We start from the raw sequence: 21861 nt of genomic DNA, 5'->3' as shown, positions 1-21861 counted from the left end.
AAGAAATAGAAAGTTTTAAGACCATTGTTAAGCAGAAACAACATGGTCAACATGTATTTCTCAGGCCATTGTGTTATGCTTGATATGCTATATTTGATTTCACGTTGCCTTGGGTCGCTCCTGACAGTTTGGACTACATGTGGAACAATTTCCATTCATGCTTGTTGTAAAACAGCCCTGATCATTGCTTCGGGTTTGGGTGAGCAGTGGCTAACTGATGTAGAAAGGAGTCTGCTGCTGGTGTCCCTTTGTGTACAGTAGTAAGCAGAACAGGGCATCCTATAGACCCTCTTGATGGATGCCATGGGTGTCATCAACATTCAGGATGCCCTTTGCTAGCTCAAACTTGGCATCCTTTTTCCTGCTGACAACGTGATATTGTGCAGCAATATTGGACTGTTTCCTGGCTTTTTTGAATCACCATGGGTACAGAAGTACAATATCCAACACACATAAACCAGAAGGTTTTGGTTTTATATTTTTTTATTTTTTTTTAAAGAATTAAATGTACTCAAAGACTGGCACTGCGAGAACTGAGATGGAAGAACCTATGACGAATGTTCTTTCCAAGGGACAAAATTCTTCCTCTGGACGTGGAGCGGGATACTTACGGCAGTAAGCGCCTTGTGGACAGAGGTTACCTGTAACGCCATCCACAGGCTTAGGAGAAGAGGCTCCTCCTGTACAATGAAAACCAGCTGCACATTCACCACTTGGAGCAGACAGACCTCAAGAAGGAAAAGGAAGGAGGAACATCAGCCCAGAGACATTCTCAACACATGCAAACCCACACTTCTGTTAATTTATAACTACTCATTTAACTGGTAGATGAACCAGCAAAACCTTTAGTTGATAAATTGAGAATTGTTCATCTCGTGTGCCATCAAGTTGTCTCTGACCCTACGAATGAGCGAACTCCTGAAGGTCCTGTCCTCAACTGACAGCCCACAGTTTGGGATCTACAGTATATGGGAATAAGCCCTTTTTGTATGCCTGCCAAACAGGTCTATGGAGCTGTTGGTATTTTCAAGAGGGACCTTCCTGAAGACCTTGACATCTGGAGAGGTTCATAATGAGACAAGAGGTCTCTTAGAGAGCCAGACCTCAAGCTGCTTAATACCGATGCATTGATCACATGCATACACATTTAAACATAATTGTTTTTCCCCTCCACTTTTTTGCAAAGAAAAAATGGGTTAGAACAGGTGGGGGGTTTTATACATGGGGCATCTTATACATGGAAAAATACGGTATTTTCTTGTTTACCTGGTGCATTGCAGTAAAACCCTGGAGGACACAGAATGGGCTCAGGGCTGCCTTCTGGGCAGTAGAACCCAGGGGAACATTTAGCTCCTGTGGCCGTGGCAGGGCAAAGACAGTTGCCACTGGTGTAGTTATCCAGATCAAAAGGCTGGGGTGTCCATGCGGCCAAAATGCAGAACCATCCTAGTGCAGGGAAACAGACAGCATGAGAAGATGCAAAAAGCCGGCAGCAGGAAAAAGAGCTTCCTCTTTCATTGGTGCCACGGAAGGTCAGTGGACAGAGACAGGTTTCTGCTGAGATAACTTTGCCTCACCTGCATCACACTTCCCCGAAACGGTGGTTAAATTTTCCTTCCCACAGTAATGCCCTGGGAGGCATGGCAAACAACTGTCCAGGCTCTGGGTCATTGGATCCGGGTTGTAATAACCCCGAGGGCAAGGAAATTCCGTCGCAAACTTGGTTCCTGAGAGGCACAAGGAAACAGAGCCAGGAGTGACCAAACAGAGGAGCAGATCTCTAACTCTCGAGGGCCGGCTTTTGGCTTCATCCATGCCGGAGGTGGCGAACCTGAGTCTGGAAGGCAGGCAGCGACGAATCAATTCACAGGACCAAAAAAGCTGGAAACACAAGTGTGGGAAAGGTAAAGCCCAAAGTTTTTTCAAGCTCTAGCTGTAAAGGACCTGGGAGATCATATCCTTCAATGCTGCCTCTATAGTGCAGGATTTGACCCAGACAGGTGGCTATCCGGCCTCTGCTTAAATGCCTCAAGTAAAGGGCAGCCTTCAGTGTTGATAAATTTCTGCTGATCATCGCTGAAATCTGCCTTCCTGTAATCTCCACCCACTCCTTCTAGTTTTGCCTTGCCCATTGAATGCTCCTCTGTACTGAACTAACAATATAATTCCACCAATCCGGTGCAAAAGCAACATACACGAGACAAGGCTAGGCTACAACCTTTGCTTGCTGGCATGCACATTTACTCTGCTGAAGGATGCTTATTTGCCTGAAGGATTATGGTACTGGAGAAGCTTCTCATCTGCAAGCTCCCATCCAAGGCTACACAGGCTGGCTGTACCTTCTACAAGTAGAGCCAGCCTGTGTAGCCTTGGGCAAGCTGCATAGTCCCAAGGGCACCTCCTAGAGGAAGGGAACGGTAAACCACTTCTGAGTATTCGCTACCTGGAAAATGTTGAAAAAGGGTCCCCATGAGTCAGGATTGACTTGATAGCACATGTTGAGGATGAAGATTTTAAATAAATAAATTCTGAATAGGAATACTCTTCACAGTCACATTACGGAGCATGTCTCACTTATCAACAGTCAATCATCATGACATTCAAATGGAACCTCGGTTTTTTGGGGAGGCAGCACGGCACCCAAAGGGGGTTGGCAGGCTGGGTTACCCTTTGCTTCAGTCAACAAAAACGTCCGGGGTGACACAGAAAATGAAAGCGGCCAACTGGCTCTCAAGAGGTGAGCTGGCTTTCCAAAGCAAAACCAGATGGGAGTTTAGGTCTCATTGGCCAGGATTTCTCTTTATGTTGGCCTGTCCCAGCCATGTGGGATCTCAGAATTCCTGATCCACTAGGTGAGCTGTTCGCTGGACAGCTAACCACTGGATAACAGGCACCACCGGGGATAAATGCAAATGGTTTCTCCTGCATGGTGTGTGTGAGTTTGCAGCTGCCAGTGGAGATGTGGAGCCAACCACACACTATGTTCTTTTCTGAAACAGACAGTGAGATTTAGTTTCAGATGATCAGATCCATACATCATTTGCTCCTAACATCGTGCACGACCACACCAGCACCAGCAGAGGGCACCAAGAGACCTCCACGGGGTTCCACAGCGCTGTACTTCGGTTCATTCATTTCCCTTTGGAAATCGGTTCCAGTTTTCACTAAAAATTGACAAGGAAGCATGCATTAAGCAAAAAGTCTCCATAGTTTACTTTGAAAACCCTTGTTCTCCAAGAAACCCGAGTAAAGAGACTTTTGCTTTGGCCTTTCAGGACATTCTCCTTCTCAGACCCCAAAACATCAGTCATGCTAACAAGACCCTCTTGATAGCAATGGCACGCCTCACCTTGCGGACAGAAGAAGCCGGGCGGGCATGTGAACCTACTGTAGTCGGTGGTATTTTCGGGACAGTAGTAACCAGCAGGACACGGGAAGCAAACAGGTTGCTTAGTGAGATTGTTATAAGTTCCAGCAAGACAGGGAAACGGGTGGCTGGTCCCTTCTGGGCAAAAGTGGCCCACCGGGCAAAGCCCTCCCTGTTCTGGAAACCCTGTGAAAAGGGATAGATTAAACATTTCTAGTTGATGCTCGAGGCATAAAAGAATTTAGCAAAAAAAAATCTCCTTGTGGCTTTGCAAAGGCATGCAGAACTCAGGTCACATATACTTACCTGCAGGGGAAGGTGAGATGGCTCCAGGTAGACAGTAGTAGCCAGGCGAGCAGAGGCCAGAGGGGGCTGTGAGTCCAGCAGAGAGACAGTAATAGCCAGGCGGGCACACAATGCAGCTGCTCTCAAGGGAGAGATACAGTCTGAGGAGATACAATTGCCATAAATTCTGAGGATCACACCAAGAATGCGTGGAAGCAAATGCTAAATCCCTGCACACCAGGTGAGCGATGGCTCGACCTGAATATTGCAGAAAACACCCAATTCCCTTGATTATGTAAAAGCAAAGGTTGTCGTTTCTAGCATTTAAACTGATCTTGGATAATCCAGGGGCTGTGTGACACTTGCCATCACCCTCTCTGCCTGAAGAGGGCACTGTGTTGAAGGGCAGGCAGTCACTGGAGTCCCTACTTGGGGTGGGAAAGGACTTGGCTAGACTCAATGGTTTAGTTGAAAAGTGAGTTTACAAACCTCCAAAGACTCACTGTGGGTGGTGAACATTTGCACACTTGTGAGGAATGCAGGGTGGGTTTTTTGGGGGTGGGGCCTGCAGATTCAAAGCAGTGTGCACATTTTAAAATGGGAAACCTCCCCCCCCCAAAAAATTGAGCGTAATTGTAAATATATGCACAAAGATGCCTTCATTTTCAATGTTGCATAAATGAGGCAACATGCACAAACAAATGGGCGCATTAGGGGAAAAGGCGCAGAAATGCAGCCATCTTTTAGAAAGAAAGCACGGGCTTGCAAGCCAGCAAGGCGAAAAAAAAAGGCTGGAAGAAAGTTTAGACAGGATCAGGAGAAACTCAAAGAAGCTGAACCAGAGAGATTTTCATAGCCTAATCCATACCTGTCTGAAAAGGTACCCGATGGGCATGGCAGAGGGGTCCTGGTGCCAGCTGGGCAAAAGTGCCCGGGTGGGCAAGGGCCCCCAGCACTCGCATTAGAGATTCCATCGGGGTTTGGAACAGTGGAGCCTAAACAGAAGCAGAAAGACAAGCCAAGGTCAAGAGAAACATAGGGCTGAGACAGCCAACTTGGGTCCCTTCTAGTCTAAGGTTTCTTCCCCTTCTTTGATAGCAGCCTTTGGTTGCTTTGAATGGTCAAAGCTCCCTTGACACTTGACAGTCCCAGGAGCCAGGCAGCAAGAGGGTTGGGTGGAGAATAGGGAACATGCTGCTCCTTCTTCTCTACCATTTGAGGTCACAGCCTCATGGGGCCTCTTGGTAGGGCTGGCCCCATTGCTTGGAGGAGGGGCTGTGGCTTGGTGTGCAGAAGGTCTCCAATCAATGGAGATGCCCTAGTGTGGTTTCTTGCTCTTTGAATAAAGGCATGATCACAAGGAACGACAAGGCAATAATGTCTAGGGCAAGCACAGAGGAAACAGTTGATACCTGAATTGCAGAAGAAGCCTGGGAAACAGGGGCCAGTCGGAGAAGACAGTCCCCATTCACCACAGAACATCCCTGAGTAGAAACACAAGCAATCAGACATCAAGCACTGAATGGCTTTCTGCGAAGATGCCCAACCATGTGGGGAAAGCGACAAGCCGCCTTGTCACTGGAACCGAGGAAGACATGACTTGATGTCATGTCTTGATCGCAACCACCAGCAAGACTATTGTTATGCGTTTTATCATTAGGTCTTCTAAGCGATTGTGTCAGTCGAAAGGGAGGGGAGAGAGAGCTTCTGGAGGAGGCACACAGAAAGATCTTTGTAACTCTTTCGTTCAGAATACAACAGCCAAATTATTTGCATGCCGAGGTGGTTGTTTACCTGCAGGGCAGAGCTGGCATCTCTCTGCTTGGTCAATACCCGGAGATGAGCTGTAAGTCCCAGGAGGGCATGGATGAGGGGTGACCCCAGTCTTGGGCGGGCAGTAAAACCCGGCTGGGCAATGGTACCGGATGCCATTTTTACAATAAAGGCCAGCCGGGCAGGGAAAACATTCCTCCCGACCTGGAGAAAGAAAATTAAAACAGTGCTAAGCAATGGCTCTTGGAGCTTAGAAACATGACTGGTCTTGCGCTACGACTCCCAGGATGTCCCAGCCAGTATCGCTAGGGTCCATCCCCCCTGAGCGCTCTTGGGAGATGTAGTCCATCAAACTCCAAAATCCTGTTATTTTCTCCCCTTCCCAGTTCTGCACTGAAGATGAGCTGAAGCACGATGACCCCAGAAAACAGATTTTTTTAAAAAAAGATGCTTTTTGATTAATGGGTTAAAAAAAAAGGACCGCAAAGTCATTGAAACTTGCATTTCTCAAAAATATACATCTTGAGAGCTTGTAAGACCTGCTTAATATATGTGATAAGTACCAAAAAAACAAAACAAACCCACCCACACAGAAACAAACAAAAAACCCACAACACTCAGATGCTTTTCCAGCTTGGATTAGATGTTGGTAGTCTTAGGAAAGGTAGATTTCTCAAGAGAGAAAGACCTCCCTTACATGCCTTCTCTGCTCGCTTCCTCTTTCTTGCTGTGGCTTGTTGGCACTGATTCTGGGATAACAGCCTAGACTAGTTACAAGAGAATTGGGAAAGGATTTAGGGATTGCCAAGGGCCAAGAGGATAGGCTTTCAGGTGGAAGCAGGATACATTTATATTGACTTGGAAATACGACATGCTTTCTCAGGTAGTTAGCTTGGTTGAATTCCATTTCTCTGATTTGGTCCAAAGGGCATGAGCCTCCTCCCTCCGTTAGGCACTCCTGCAAGCCATGCCTCAAGGGCATCATCGCCTCTTCCTCTTCCTGACCTGCCAGTGCACTGTACTCTCCGTCCCGACATGGAGAGGGCACTGCTGAACCCGCAGGGCAGAAATGGCCTTCAGGACACAGATCTCCAGTTGCCCTGTCCACTGGCCGAGCAGTCCGTGTCCCACCTTTGCAGTAAAACCCTGAAAACGGAGAGCACACGATTAGTTCAAAACATGCCGTATTGCAGAAGAGAGCTGAGCAGGAGTTCAGCACCCATGACCTATCAAGGAAGTCCTGGTCACCCAGCGGCAGGAGTCCTTCTGCATATGTATGCCAGGGCAGCTCTACCAACTTAACTTCCTGGGGCAAATGACCACAACTTAAAAAAAAAAAATCAACGCAGGCCTTTCGTACTGCACTCAAGAGCCACACGAGTGGGGTGTGACAGCAAATACCTACCCTGACTTCTTAATGTGGCCATTGACTCCTGAAATGTAGGTAGGTAGGTAGGTAGGTAGGTAGGTAGGTAGGTAGGTAGGTAGGTAGGCAGGTAGGCAGGCAGGCAGGCAGGCAGGCAGGCAGGCAGGCAGGCAGGCAGGCAGGCAGGCAGGCAGGCAGGCAGGCAGGCAGGCAGGCAGGCAGGCAGGCAGACAGACAGACAGACAGACAGACAGACAGATAGACAGATAGATAGATAGATAGATAGATAGATAGATAGATAGATAGATAGATAGATAGATAGATAGATAGATAGATAGATAGATAGATAGATAGATAGATAGATAGATAGATAGATAGATAGATAGATAGATAGATAGATAGATAGATAGATAGATAGATAGATAGATAGATAGATAGATAGAAGGCATGGATTCAGCCCAGGAGGTTCTGTACCAGAATCAAGTCTGGAACCTCTTCCACAAAAAAAATCCACTCCTTCCTTCCCCAGTGCCATTTTGCACTAAACTAATTTGAAGGGAAGGAAGAGGCTTTTTTTAAAAATGGGGCTATTGTTAGAGATAAATGGGAGTCAGAAACCTTTACTGATCCAGCACAAATCATTCAGAAATATACAAGAACTTATCTGTATCAGATCTGGTTCTACTTTAACTCCATATTTCTATTCTACAAAACTAGAAGATATTATGCAGATGTTAAATTAGGATGTATCCAAATGAAGCAGAAAATATATGCATATAAACAAGCAATAGCATTTTCTTTTCTCCCTGGAGAATGGGACCATTAACCAAGACTTCCTTTTCAAAATGCAATAAAAACTCTTTCTTAGCGATGTTACGAAACCTCCTGATATTCTTGCCTGGAGCACATGGTCCTGTTGGAGAAATGCGGCCAGGGCCACTACAGAAAAACCCAGGTGGACAAGGTAGACACCAGGTGGGATCCTGACCTCCTTTCCGCTCATTCCATGTCCCAACTGGGCAGGGCATTTCTCTGGGTTGCTTTGTGCCAGCTGGGCAATAATGCCCTGCAGGACAAGGACCGCCAAAGGGGTGACCAGCCTAGGCAAAAAAGAGGACAGTATAATGCATGAGTAACACATAACAGTGGTCAACGCAGATTCTCAGTCGTTGCTTTTGGATTCCAACTTCTAGCATAGTCATAGGTCATGACCGCTGAACACCAAAATAGAGGATCAAAAGTTAGGAAACACTGAACATGAAATTGTTACAAGTTGGTGTATTGCTTAGGCTTCAAGGACAACCCAAACTTGGCACTTAAACTGATCACTGCCCTTCTTGGCCAAGTTCAGCCAAGTGGTATTGTTATTGTTGAGGGGTGTCAGTCCCTTCTCAGTTATGATGACCATATAAATTTGTCACCTCCAGAAAGTCCTGTCATTAACAGCCCTGCTGAGGTCTTGCTAACTCAGGTCATGACTGCTTTGTCGAATCAATCCATGTACAGTGTTTCTCTTCTTCTGCTGCCGTACACGATCCCCATATGTTGACATCCCATGATATGACCAAAATGTGATGGCTTCAATTTATTCACTTTTGCTTCTAGAGGTATTTCACGCTTGCTCTGATTTAGCACCCACTTGTTTGTCTTTCTGGCAGTCCATGACACCTATCAGTCAAGCTTCTGAATTAAATTGTGATGCCATAAAGATCTGTGAGGCAATGGGAATGCAACTAGTCTCTTGTCCAATCATGTGCTTGTAAAAACCTTGACCCTAAGAGACACTGATTGGACAAGAGACTAATTGCATTCCCATTGGGTCACAGACCTTTTATCTTAGAGAAAGAAACCCTAAACCTAGGAGTAAGTTGGCTGGACTCAGCTTAGCTGTATTCTCATTGGCTCACAGGACTTTATGCAGACACTGCTTTGTTCAAAATCTTAACTACGGAACTAGGAGATCTCTTCACCACCTTGGGCCCTTTTTAGGAGGAAGGTAGTGGAAAAAATATATATAGTGAGTGAGTGGGTGGGTGGGTGGATGGGTGGGTGGGTGGGTGGGTGGATGGATGGATGGACAAGCTATTTTGGGCCCTGTTTTGTACGTTACTTGCCTCCTTCAGGCAGAACTCAACCATCTGGACCTGTTCTCTGCTGAATAACAGCAATTCTGACCTGATTTTTGATGGGATCTGTGCAGCCCCTTATGAACCTTAGCCAAAGACACATAAAGATTGGCTCATCTCAGCCTCAGCCATTAAGTGCAGATTGAGACACAGGTATCAGTTGAACACTTGAACAATGATCATCATCTTAAAAGAAAAGTGGAAGATGAGACACCGACACAGAACTTACTGGGAAAGCACTGCTGGACCCTTGGAGACAATAATATCCTGGTTGACAAGGTCCCTCGGGCACCACCAGGCCAGGTTTACTGCAGTACATGCCTGCTGGACACATCTTGCAGGTCCCCATTCCTGTGCCACCCCAGCTGTCCGAGTAGGTGCCCTGAAAGAAACAGAGGAGGAACACAATGTCAAAATCCAAGAAGAAAAATAACACACATTTCCCTTGGAAGAAAAATTGTACCCAATTAATAGAGCAACAGGCGGTGGGTATTTATCTTCCCAGTATTGTAAGAAATGTCCTGTTGCTACCAAAATGGCTAACCCCTCCTTTCTCCTGAACACTAATTAATTCCAAAGAACCACGTAATTTAAAAGCAGGTGTATACCTGTGAATTTCAAAGACTACTCTTTTCAACATCAAAACATGTCTCATATAAAAATCAGCTTTATTTGGAGATCCACCTGGACATTTAGTTGTCCTTGATTGAAGTTTATGCATGGATTCCTCCCCTAACTTCCTTAAATTACCTTTTCACTTTTATTGATTTTTCTATCTATTGAATTTCCTTCCTTTCCCTTCTTCCCTTCTTTTTCCTTCCCCATCCCTTTCCTCTCCCTTCCTCTGTTTTGATCATAATTTTGCACAGTTTGAAAAATGAATAAAAAAGGAAACTGACGACTAAGAAGAAGGACTTAGCACCCATGCTTTTCTGGATGGATACAGCCTTTCTCTGTGTAGAAAATAAGTCACACAGTGTTTGCCTGAGCACAGGATGTCAACATGTGTACAGGCATCCCCTAGATCAGTGTAAAATCATGCAGGTACCAGAAACAGAACAAGGGATTTATCGCACAAAAGTAGCTCTAATGTTTGCTCCAGTCATCTGGTGACATTTCTGAGTCCTAAGAACTCACAGAGTTTTTGAGGCTGGGATATGCCAGCTTTAAAACTAATCAGTGGATTTAAAAGAGGTAGGCATGCATCACAGTGAGCTTGAAAAAAGGGGGTTGCTAGAGCTGATGATGGAAGCCGTTGGCAACAGCAGCAGCTGCTATAGTGCAAAACTCATGGCTCGCACATGAAGACGAAGGAGGTTTCTCAGAGAAATTTAAAATTGCCGTAACTCTGGAAACAACAGGAGTGCAACACAAACTGGCTGAGATAGCCCAGTGACAGCTGAGAGAGAGCCATAACTAGCTAGTTTGGCCCTCTGTGTTTTGCTGTCCCATTGGTTAAACTTGGGTCAGGTGAGGTTGGCCTACGGGTCGAGAGGATGGAGAGGACCATCTGGATCTGAAGACATGATGACCATCTTGACTCTCCACAGCTATTTTGTGTTTCCTTTTGTCCAGGGAGAAGTGGTTGGAAGCAGTACACGTGCTCAGGGAGAGCGGGTTCAAATAGTCACAGCATCACTTTTTTTGGGAGGGGTGACATTTAAATTTCAGTACCCCAGGTCACAGCCCTGATCCCCCTGCTCTAACTAGGATCCTTCTGGATGAGCTGACATTTGGCCAGTAGAAACTGCAAAAGTTGGAAAGTATCGTTATATTTGGCTTAACCTTGGGCCATTAGTACAGTTGTATCTCTGGGCTGGAGAAGATTTGAGTTGAGATACTCTCTCATTCTGTCCCTTCTCTATAGCTTTGCTTCCCCTCCTCTTCTTCTGGCCGATTGTCTGCTGGCAGACTGCTATGTTGGCAGATCTCTGAAATGGTTCTAATAGAACTTTGCTCTACTGGCAGAATATTCTTGTTCCTAATCCTGATCTGCTTTAAATCATGCAAATTGGAGCTTGTACTAACTGATAGCTCAGTGGTTCAGGCATCTGGCTGCAGAGCTAGACGTTGGAAGTTTGATTCCCTGCTGTGCCTCCTTGTCAGGGGCCCCATGTGATGATCCATCTTAGACTTTCAGAGCTGGAAAGGATCCTATGGATCATCATCTACAATATGAGATTCAAAATATAGCAGTGACATTCCTTGTAATATAACAATACCATTAATTGTCCAACTAATCTTTATCTTCATAAATGCATGATCTTACTATGGATTTTTTTGGGGAGGGGAGGGAGTGGATTTCATTTTCTTTGGATTCCCATGGATTTTGGTAACAGAGGAATTTGTGCCAGTTTTAAACATCTTACCACTGGGCAAAGAAGGGGCTGAACACTCCCGGCTGGGCAGTAATTTCCTTTGGGACAAGCCAAGGGTTCTACCAGGCCAGTGCGGTTGCAAAACGTCCCCGACGGGCATTCTCTGCAAGTGGACTGGGCCAGACTCTAGACAGAGGTAGAAGAGGAGATACTATGAGAAAAGATAACCCTCAAATGTCAGTTGAAAAGCCAACAACTTATTTTCCTGTCCACCCAAGGCTCAGTGGATCCCTGGCTGGGTGAAAAAGACAAAACTGTGCTGTCGTCATGTTTCGAATGCAAACTCATTTGACTCACAGCTAGGGGTACAGAATATGTTGGTTTGGTTCCCTCTTTGAAATGAACCAAGCTGACCGACACCTCCTAGAACAACACTCCTGGACTGGGAAACAATAGCTTTTCTAATACATTACAAAAAGGCATAGAAAAATCACCATGTGCAAAATGTGCTTACGTACGTTGAGGTAATATATTTAGAAAAGTGCATTTGCTTAGCATAGGCAAGTTGTGACTTTTGGTCTTTTCCTCCCTGGTAAACAGTGTTTGCGTCGGTGTTTCTTTCACATTCGCACCCCAAGAAACATGGCAGAGACTGTTTGTTTTCTAGGGAGGAATGGACCAAAACATAAGATTTGGCTTATGCTAAACACCAGGATCTCAGCCAGGAATACACACAGTATTCAAATTCCATTGCTGTTGCACACTTCTTTACTGAGGCCCATATCAATACCAATTTAAGACAGAATGGACTAAGAAATGAACACATGCATGACATGGAATGGACCAGAAACAGGAAGAGCCAACCATTCCTACTGGCTATGAAGCAGCCGATAATTAGCTACTCCACAGATGACTAAGGAGAGCTAGATGACATGCATGTACTGAGTGGCATTGAATAAAAAGGTTATTTCATCGAGAACAAAACAGGGGTACTGAGTAATTACATAACTGTACATTGACTATCATTTGCCTTTCAAACCAACCATTGTCAATGGGGGCGATAGGGCACCTCTGGGGGCCCCTGGCACATTGGAAGGTGGTCACAGACCGGAGACAGCTCTTCACACACTATCTTATAAGGCTCATTATACAACTTATGGAACCTTGCTTCCGCTTCCTATTTCTTTCATATTGTGTTTATGGTTGTGACCCCCAAGAAGGTTGAGAATTAAACAATTAATGAATCAACATTCTGATCCTAAAGATATTAACAGATCATCTGCAGTAGGAAAGGCACCCTTTTGACATATGGAGTAGTCTCAAAACTATGCCTGAATTGTTTAGTCCCATGAATCAAAACTTGTGCTTGCCTATTAAATAACTACAATTTCATTGATTCTTTGACTAAATTAGCAACTAAAGCTTGGTGCTTTAAAAAAGAACAATAGTGAAGCCAGAGCCTTTTTAAGGATTCTGTCCATTATGGATCCCTATGTCTTGTGTCTTTAAAAAAAAAATAGAATATTCAGCTGAAAATAATTTCAGTGGCCTTACGTGCAGTTCAAGAACATCTGTAGACTCCACTTACCGGCTGGAACTTTCCAGGAGGGCACGGTTCTGCCTGGGTGGCCCCTTCTGGAGCATAATGCCCTTCTTTTGTCATTATCTGGGTGGCTGTTTTGGCACCTCCTGTACAGAAGTAGCCAGGTTTGCAAAGCCCAGTGGGTGCTTGTGGATTCACTCCATCACAGTAAAACCTAGTGTTAGAAAGAGGGGAGAATATCTCCACGGGGAAACACATGAATTCACTGCACCCTGTGACCTGCAGAAGTCCTTCTTTGGGTGTTCCTGGATCTGACATGAACTGGGTGAAGGTCAGGAAGAAGGTCTTCAAGGTGGTCATCCTTGTCTCACAGAACCCCCTACCCAAGAAGATGTTGTTGTAGGGGGTGGGTTTTTCCCCTCTTTGTACTTCCTGTTCTGGAGACTTATCCCCTGCTGTAGAAATGGGAGTAAAAATTGCAACCCCAGCATCCGTTTCAGTCTGATGGAAATCTGGGGACTCATGCAAGGTCATGATGGGGAGCCAGAGAACTTTGGAATCCTGGAATGACCCCAAACTTCAATGGTAACAGTATATGACATTAGTTTGAGGTAGGCATGTCACCTCTTGGAACTTGTTGGTATTTTGTGTAATGCATGACTTTGATTCATTCATACATGTACCTCTTGGGATTCAACACAGCAGGGAAGGATCCTGGACTTTTCATGCCACTTTGAACCAAACAACTCAGCCTATATTCTTTGGAAGAATAGGGAAGGAAGAAAAAAAACTCACCCAGGTGGACAGTCCAAACATTGTTTCAAGTGTTTCAATCCACTGGTATTGCTGTAGGTTCCTGGAGGGCAGAGGATGGGAACAGAGGATCCAGGTGGGCAGTAAGTCCCAGGTGGGCAAATGTTCCCAGTGATTCCATCTGTGGGCAGCTGAATTTGCAGAAGAGGTGCTTAGATCTCAACAGAGAGAAGAACTGGAGATGACCTTGGGCAGGTACTACCAGTATACACAGAACCGGGGAAAGATGGTACACCATACTTATTTCTATGGAGACTATTTCTGCCCTGTTAGAAAGCTCTTTCCTCCAATTCCTATAAGAACTCAGAACATAGAACTCTGTCTGTGTTCTGAGTTCTAATTCCTGTCCTCTGAAGATGCCAGCCACAGAGACTGGTGAAAGGTTAGAAAGAAAAACCTTCGGAACATGGCCAGACAGCCCAAAAATACTACGACAACCATTGGATCCCAGCCGTGAAAGCCTTCAAGAATACATTTTCTTATTAATACTTGAGTTTTTTGTTCAATGCAAAACGAGCACCCTTCCAAAAATAAGATTTCTACACATTGCCCCTCTCCGCTTTCATTCTGGAAATTCTCCAGAACGTGTAGATGAGGAGACAGAGATAACAATGCCAGTGGTCTACTTACTGGTGACACTGCTCTGCTCCAGCAATAGAAGCCAGCCTCACAACGACCACTTGGAGCAGTCTGTCCATGAGTAGCACAATAGAAGCCTGCTCCACACGGGCTGCAATTTTCCAGGGCTGACAAACCTTTCCTGCTTCCAAAAGTGCCCACTGGGCAAGCTTCAGGCTGTGAGCTGGCACTGGCACAGTAGAACCCCTGAAAAACAAAGCCACCTCCTGATGCCCCAACCAAGGTGAGCAAACACATTATCCATATGGAGATGGATAAGTAATCAAATCCCTGGAAAAGACCCTGATGTTGGGAAAGTGTGAAGGCAAGAGGAGAAGGGGACGACAGAGAACGAGATGGTTGGACAGTGTCATCGAAGCAACCAACATGAATTTGACCCAACTCCTGGAGGAAGTGGAAAACAAGAGGGTTTGGCGTGCTCTGGTCCATGGGGTCACAAAGAGTCGGACATGACTTAACAACAACAACAAGAACTAAAATGGTGCAATAAAGGGTATCAACAGCTTACGGTGAATTGAAAGCTTGCAGAAGTAGGTGGGGAATATCTTTGGAGGCCTATCATAGGTCCACCTGACAAAGCCCAGTGATGGTGAAGGGGAAAAACAGCAGGAACAAGCTAAGACCATGTGCTGCTGGAGAAAGGAATGGAATTGTGTCTTTTGGAAGAGGGCATGGCTGGCTGAAACCCTGAACAGGAGAACAGGTCTCAGTACAAAATTAGTGGAAGATCTGATTTGCTCTTTGCTAATAATCATTCAACATTCCTTTCTCCAACAAGAACTTACCAATGGACATACTTTGGGTTGGGTCATAGCAACAGAGTCACAGTAGAATCCAGAGGGACATGGTTTACATACATCTCCCGGATCTGTGGTGGAATTATCCCAGTAGGAGCCAGGCAGGCATGGGAAAGAGAAAGGCCACCCTGTTCCTGGAGGACAAGCATAACCAGGGGGACAATCTCCAGTCTAAGGGGGAAAACACAGAAAGAGATCACTCTTGATGAGGCAATCATACAGCCAGAAATGTACAGAACTTATGCATGCATTTTTATAGAAGATGTAACTAAAGTTCATTTAGTTTGTTCTGTCAGTAGCATTGATTGAAGTTTTTTGTAACAAGGATGTCCTGCCAAGAAGAGACATCCTGTTGAAAAGATCATCAATGAAATTTACTTGCTTCTGCGTGAAAGCAAGAGGATCAGCACCTTTTAGTGTCAGCAGTAGTGCTGGCATATATCCCCATATATAGATCTCCCCACCTCCCAAATTTTACAAGAAAAAATCCCACAAAACCCTGGGAAGAAAGGGGGGAAAAACAATCCACAAAATGTTCTCCCTTAGTAGTGAGATTTTTAAAAATGCTTCTTTCTCACTTGAGAAAATGGAACAAAGACTTAACCGTTCTCATGCTAATTCAAGAAGAAGAAAGAAGTTGTGCTGAAGGAGGCGACAGAGGCACAGTACTTACTCACCGGCTGGGACATTCCTTGAGGTTGCCCCCCTCCTCTGTAGCAATACTTGCCCAGTGGGCACCGCAAACATTGATCAGCTCTGCCCAGTCCTCTCTGGCCACTGTACGTCCCATTAGGACATGGCTTCACCTGTGAATGCTGGAGAAATATGGGCGAAGCAGTTTCTTAAGATAAAGTACTCCGATGACTCTATCTTTCAATTCAATTTCAATTTATTGTCATTGAACGTATATACACCGTATACACATACAACGAAATTCACAAAGCACACTCAGAAACCAGACCAAACACACACACACACACACACACACACCCTCATAACAATCTCTAAATCCCATAAACCCACCTAAAAACTCATAGCAACCACACAGCATACAACACAACAGGTCGTGTAATAGTAATACATGGTAATACATCATAATGTATTATCATTTACATAATAAATCATCATAATATATTTCAAGATAGTACAGTGCACAGTCTTCAAAGCAATGCATTCATCCCCAAGAAGTTTGATTCAATTTTCTTAGGCCCAAATAGAGATAATGAGTTCCTCTTTGACTCTGAGTCTCAAATTAACATAGCATATCTAAGAAAAATGCATTGCTATTGCCTATTACTGAAGCCAGAAATGGTGCCAGTGGTTTCTTGGATACATTTGAGCTCTCGTATAAGAAAGTGACAGTCAACTCCTTGTGCTTTAAAAGCCTTTTGACTCCCCTGTTCACACCACCCCTCCCTGTTTATGTATGTGCCGACAGAATATTACAGGCTGCTTCTGCTACAATTAATCTCCTTGCTTTCAAAAGGAACCACAAGACTCAGGAGCAGGGAAAACATGCATCTTCTTTATTGTTCTCTTTATAAGAACTTTGCACTTCAGATCTATCATCCTCAGAGTTCAGAACCATAATGAACAATCCGTTGGTTTTCTTGGCAATCTTAATTGTATTGAATCAGGCTCCTTTTTGCTCCCAGACGATGAGAAATCAACAAACAGCCAGGATAGTTCCATCTGCTTGGATCTAAAGGTGAGAGGCAGCAACTTGCTTAAAACCAATGAACCTACATTTTTCATGGTTGCCCTATGGTTTGGAGTGGGGATCAAGTCCAAGGATCAGTCACTAGCCTCCAAAATCTCTTACACCTACAATGTTACTGTAGCTTTCCGTGGCGCTTTCATTCTGCATTGTCATAGCCAACAGAGGAGTATGGAGCGACAGCAAACAATGGCGAAAACAAGAGTACTCACCACATCACCCTGTGGACAATAATAGCCTTTTGGGCAAGCGTGGCCACTGGTGTTTGGAGGAGCTGCCAGTCCTTCAGGGCAAAGCAAACCGGCTGGGCAAACCATTGTAAGCAGCATAACCTCCCTGCTGGTATTCAGGTCTGCACAATAATGTCCAACCAGGCAGGAGGAACAGGAGGTGGATCCGATATCCTGCAAGAAATCACAAGAGCACAGACTAATGTGCCGCCATGAGCAAAACAAACAGGTCTGCTTTTGGAAACCAAGCAGGGTCAGACCTGGTTAGAACGTGGATGGGAGACCACCAGAAAATCACAAGGATCTACAGGCTAAAGCTAAGAATAAATTCTCCCTAAAACTTTGGACAGTCATTGCTAGTCAACGTTGGCAGTGCTGGGCTAGAGGGACCAAAACGCTGGGCAGATTCTTTTATTACAAATAGCATAGCTTTAGGATACAGTAGCTAGGGAAATTTCCAAGGGCACAGCCCCATTAATCTTGTGATTGTGTTTGACCAGCGGTAATAACCCAACTGTTATCTTTATCCCATTTCACTTTGTCCTGCTCTCATAGTGATGACCATTTATGACCCGCATCTGAAGAAGTAACATATAATCCATGAACACTCATATGGTCATAGTCTCAAAATTGTCACAAGGCTCTGCTGCGGCTCTTGATGTGCTAGTGGCCTCAGGCCAAACCTGTAAGATGTCTACAGAACTCGAGATACAAGCAGTATGTGTACATTAGGCAGTTACAGCAGTTTGATGAGACTCTGACTGGCCTGGTTCTATGGATCCTAGAGAGTGCTGGTGCTGGCCTTCAGCAAAATGGACCAGAACTCAGAGCTCACTGGAAGATAATGCTAAGAGCCTCAAATGTCAAATTCAAGGTTCGCATAGAATGAAGCACAATAGCAGCTGGTTTCTTTATTGCTGTACAGAGTAGATATGTTCACAGTAATAAGAGAAAGAGAAACCCTACAGAAATACGGTCCAACTCATTTACCAAGGATCAAACACCGCACAGGACCAGTAGACCAAGAAACCCTATCCCCATCAATGAAATGCTTTCATTCACAGAATTCATTCCCTTTCTCTCCCACACAATGGGAAACCAAAGATGGGCAGACTCTTGTTAGCATTTTCTCAGCACTGATTAGGTATCTTGTTCAGCCTCTGTCCTGAAATTGGGGGCAGGTGGCAACTGATGTCAACATCACAGGCTTGGCCTTCCAGAATACTTTTCCAGGAGCCAAGTTGAAAGACGCTGCAGGGAGAAAACTGAACTCCCTTGGCTCCCAAATTTTATCCGGCTGGACCATTTCCCCCCTTTTATCTCTGAAAAAAAATTAGGGCCGAAGCGCACATTATAGTGATCTCATCCTTAAAGCACAGCTCCCTTTAGAGGTTAAACTTACTTGTTTATCCTCGTTTAAGGTTTCTTACCACTGCAAACTGTTTTGCTTCTGTTCTGATGGTTGGTTGTCAAGAATGAATGTGGGCATTTGTAATGTGATTATGCAAACCTGGTAGCTTTGAAGCGAAATGTTTAATCGCGTCCTAATTAGGGAGGTAGCATCTTGTCTAGTTCAGTCCTTGGTTTCTGCATTCTGCACAGGGCCTCTGTTATTTCCCCTTGATCTTGTTCCTCATCTCTGTTCTTTTTTCCACTCTGCCTGCTGTCTTCCAACTCTGCATGAAACCTTTACGTCTTCTCCTTCCTTAGATAAGATCTTGCTTGCTCAACTTTCAATCTAAGTAGTATAAATGGATGATGATAATCAAACCTTATTTGTCATAGGTCTCTATTCACCATTCATACCATATCTCTGATCAGAGCAAATATTTCTACATGCTAAACTGTCAAAACTTTGAAGCTACAGAAACCTGGTCAGGATGGGAATCACAGTATAAACCAGGGAGCAAAGAATTGTTTATTTTTGCCTCTCATCAATAAGAAAATGTTGATCATCAGAGCTTAAATATTATCCATCACCATTTCACTGTAGCTGAACAAGGCACTAAGACTTGCTATTTATCTTTCAGAAGAACCATCCTGCCCATCTCTTCATCTGTTGCTCTTTAGCGTATGATTTTACCTTTGATGGCAAAATGAACATTCAATTTTCTTGCAATTTGTACACCCGAGGGAGCCAGTCTGGAATGGTAATGTGTCTGCTCCCTCCTTTCCTCCGCAGCTTTAATTGTTCTGACAATGAGGAAGAGAAAATTGTCCAAATGATACTTTTCTTCACAATGGCAAACGGCCAGCTGGACAGCTACCACAATCTATTAAAATGATAGCAATTTTCCCATCACTCGGAATGTGCATCTCAAACTCCTACAATTTGCATGAACGGTTGTGGAAAGCCGACCAAGATACACCCAAGCCCATGCCGTGGCTTCTGCTTTGTTAAAGCCACTTTCTTCAAGAAGCACTATCTTTCCCAGATGCAAAATGGGTCTGGAGAGTTCTTTATCTATTACCCTTATATCCCCCTTTTGCTCCAATGATTCCAAGCAAAATACATGACCTCTAATCCATTCTGTCCTCACAATAACCATCTGATGAGCAGAAAGAAAAATGCATGGAGTCCTCCCAGGTTGATCACCCCAAAAGCCTACAAAGTAGAGCATGCAAACAGTGTGTGAGAGGCCAAAGGCCAACCAGGCATTTGATGCATGAGTTGAGATTTGAACCGGGATCTCCAGGATTTTGATTTAAACCTGTTCTAAAACACTAATCACTACACCACACTGCTTCTCGTCCTCTCTCTCTCTCTCTGTCTAGCTCACTGGCTCACTTGTTCGTTTGTTCATTCATGCACAGAACTCTGCACTGCTTGTGAAAGACAATTCATAAATGAGGTATACATCTGTCTGAAAACAGTTGGTTCTTCTCTGCTTTGCAATGAGGTTGGTAGAGACGGATCAGTAAGGGAGAAGAGGCAGGCCGAGTGTGCGTGAACTTAAACCTTCTGAAGCCTGTGTGGAGACTTTTGGCTTAAAGAACTTGAAAGGCGTTGAGGTGTGTATCGGAGAAGACACACATGGGTGTAAGTATGGAGTCCAAAATGGAAGACTTCCAGACCAGCCTTTTTGAAAGTTACTGCAAGATCCATAGAACAGGGTTGACGAAGACATGATCTTTTCAAGACCGCAAAGCCAGGACGTTCCTAAACGGATGCATTTCATGACCTTCGAGCCCTCCTCATAGACTGTGATGACCAAATCAATTTCCAGAGCCAGAAACCATTAATTCCCTTATGAGTCAATCAGCTTATCCATCAGAGAATGCTTATATGTACATAATGTTATATTCCACTTGTTATGGCTTTTCCTCCCAGCGTGGACTACTTTTGCCACACGACCTTCTTATCAAAAGTCACTAATACATTGACTATACATCAATAACATTGGCTACCTTTCATGCATTCACTGGCAGGGGCAGTTTTGCAGTGAGAAATGAAAATGCAGAAGAAAGTAACAAAATAATTCAGCCCAGAAACTGTTTCTTTCTCTTTGGCGTTTCTTTTTCTTTCGTGTTACTGGCAGGACAAACTAGGAACAGTGTTGTTGGTATTGCAGTACTAAAGCCAGCAGAGAGGAAACGGATGCTACTTACTGAAAATTTCCCTGCACCACAAAGATGAGGAGTGATGGTACCCATCTCTGGGCATTGGTACCCACCGGGGCAGGGCAGACAATCTCTGGCTGACAGTGCCCCTTGCACTGAGTTGTAGGTTCCTCTGTATAAGAAAAAAGCAGGAAGTAGAGAACAGTTGTAGAATTTAGATCAGTTTGTGTGTGTGTGTGTGTGTGTTGACCTAGTCTCTGTTTTGCAATATAGGCTTCCCAGCTTCTTCCCTTACCTCCCACTCCATCCATCTCCATGCCCAGTTTCCTTCATTAGCTCCACACTGAGTTCAGCAATTACGACAGCCCTGAAACTTATTTATCAAACAGCAACCAGGGCTCTGTGAAGCGAGGGAGGGGCCATGAGCATGAAACAGGTTTTTAATTAGTTTGCTACCAGAGCCATGTCGTAAAATAAATCGTTACGGGGTGTGCATTTCCCTTTTTTTACAAAATAGCTGGGTGCAAAGAGAAAGAAAGACACAGTGCCCCAGTGCCACCCTGAACAGACTGATCTTGTCTGATTTCAGAAGCTAAGCAGGATCTGGCCTGGTCAATACTTGGATGGGTCACTACTACCAGAGAATCCCAGGGGTCTCTAAACAGGAGCAGGAAAAATCCCTGTTGCCAGTCAGAAATGATCCTTCTGCATGAGACAGACCAATGGTGTGACTTAGCATAAAGTAGTTTGGCATCTTCTGCATCCTAGGGAACTCCCATGCAATAGCATAACAGTCAGGGAACCTCCACTGGTGCTTATGTAGCATGAGAAATCTAGGTGGGAATCTATCTCCAGGATTCACGCAGTTATGACACTTACGGTGGGCAAAGAGTCGGCTTGGCAGTTCCTTCTGGACAGTGGGCTCCTTTGGGGCAGATGAGACAGTCCTCTCTTTTACTATTCCCAAGTCTGTTGCTATAAGTTCCTGATGGGCAAGGGAACTGTGTGCTTATCTGAGTACCTTTTCCAAAACAGGGAAAAAGAGGGGAGACAATGAACCCAGCTATAATCAGAGGCAAAAGAGAGGGGAAATGGATGTTGTTCTGCCTGCCTGGGATGGAGAGGACTAGGAAATCAACCACAGAAACTGGTGGTAATATTTATATTTATAACCCACCTCTTTCCCATGGAACCTGAGAGAGCATTTATGCTGGAAAGGACCCTATAGATCATTGAGTTCAAACGTTCTCAAGGAGGCACACTGGGGAATTGAACTCCCAACTTCTGGCTCTGTAGCCAGAGATCTAAGGCACTCAGCTATCCAGC

At 44.8% G+C, this 21861-nt stretch overlaps 3 long non-coding RNA genes across 3 annotated transcripts; all 3 read right to left on the bottom strand.

Moving 5' to 3' along the window:
* Positions 1 to 513: 513 nt before the first annotated feature.
* Positions 514 to 2466, bottom strand: LOC140701899 (uncharacterized). Its single transcript, XR_012080896.2, has 3 exons — positions 1578 to 2466; positions 1267 to 1446; positions 514 to 728 (listed from the first exon to the last, which is right to left on the bottom strand). It is a non-coding gene; the product is annotated as an uncharacterized LOC140701899 (long non-coding RNA).
* Positions 2467 to 3354: 888 nt separating this feature from the next.
* Positions 3355 to 4638, bottom strand: LOC110079302 (uncharacterized). The gene is made up of 3 exons (XR_012080897.2): positions 4521 to 4638; positions 3674 to 3813; positions 3355 to 3553 (listed from the first exon to the last, which is right to left on the bottom strand). It is a non-coding gene; the product is annotated as an uncharacterized LOC110079302 (long non-coding RNA).
* A 3054-nt stretch (positions 4639 to 7692) lies between these two features.
* On the bottom strand, positions 7693 to 15832 carry LOC144584140 (uncharacterized). The gene is made up of 2 exons (XR_013538216.1): positions 15705 to 15832; positions 7693 to 15198 (listed from the first exon to the last, which is right to left on the bottom strand). It is a non-coding gene; the product is annotated as an uncharacterized LOC144584140 (long non-coding RNA).
* Positions 15833 to 21861: the final 6029 nt, after the last annotated feature.

Source organism: Pogona vitticeps, chromosome 8 (genome assembly GCF_051106095.1).
Source record: "Pogona vitticeps strain Pit_001003342236 chromosome 8, PviZW2.1, whole genome shotgun sequence".
NCBI lineage: Eukaryota > Metazoa > Chordata > Lepidosauria > Squamata > Agamidae > Pogona > Pogona vitticeps.
The sequence above is the reverse complement of the archived record's forward strand: the minus strand, read 5'-3'. Positions and strand labels throughout refer to the sequence as shown.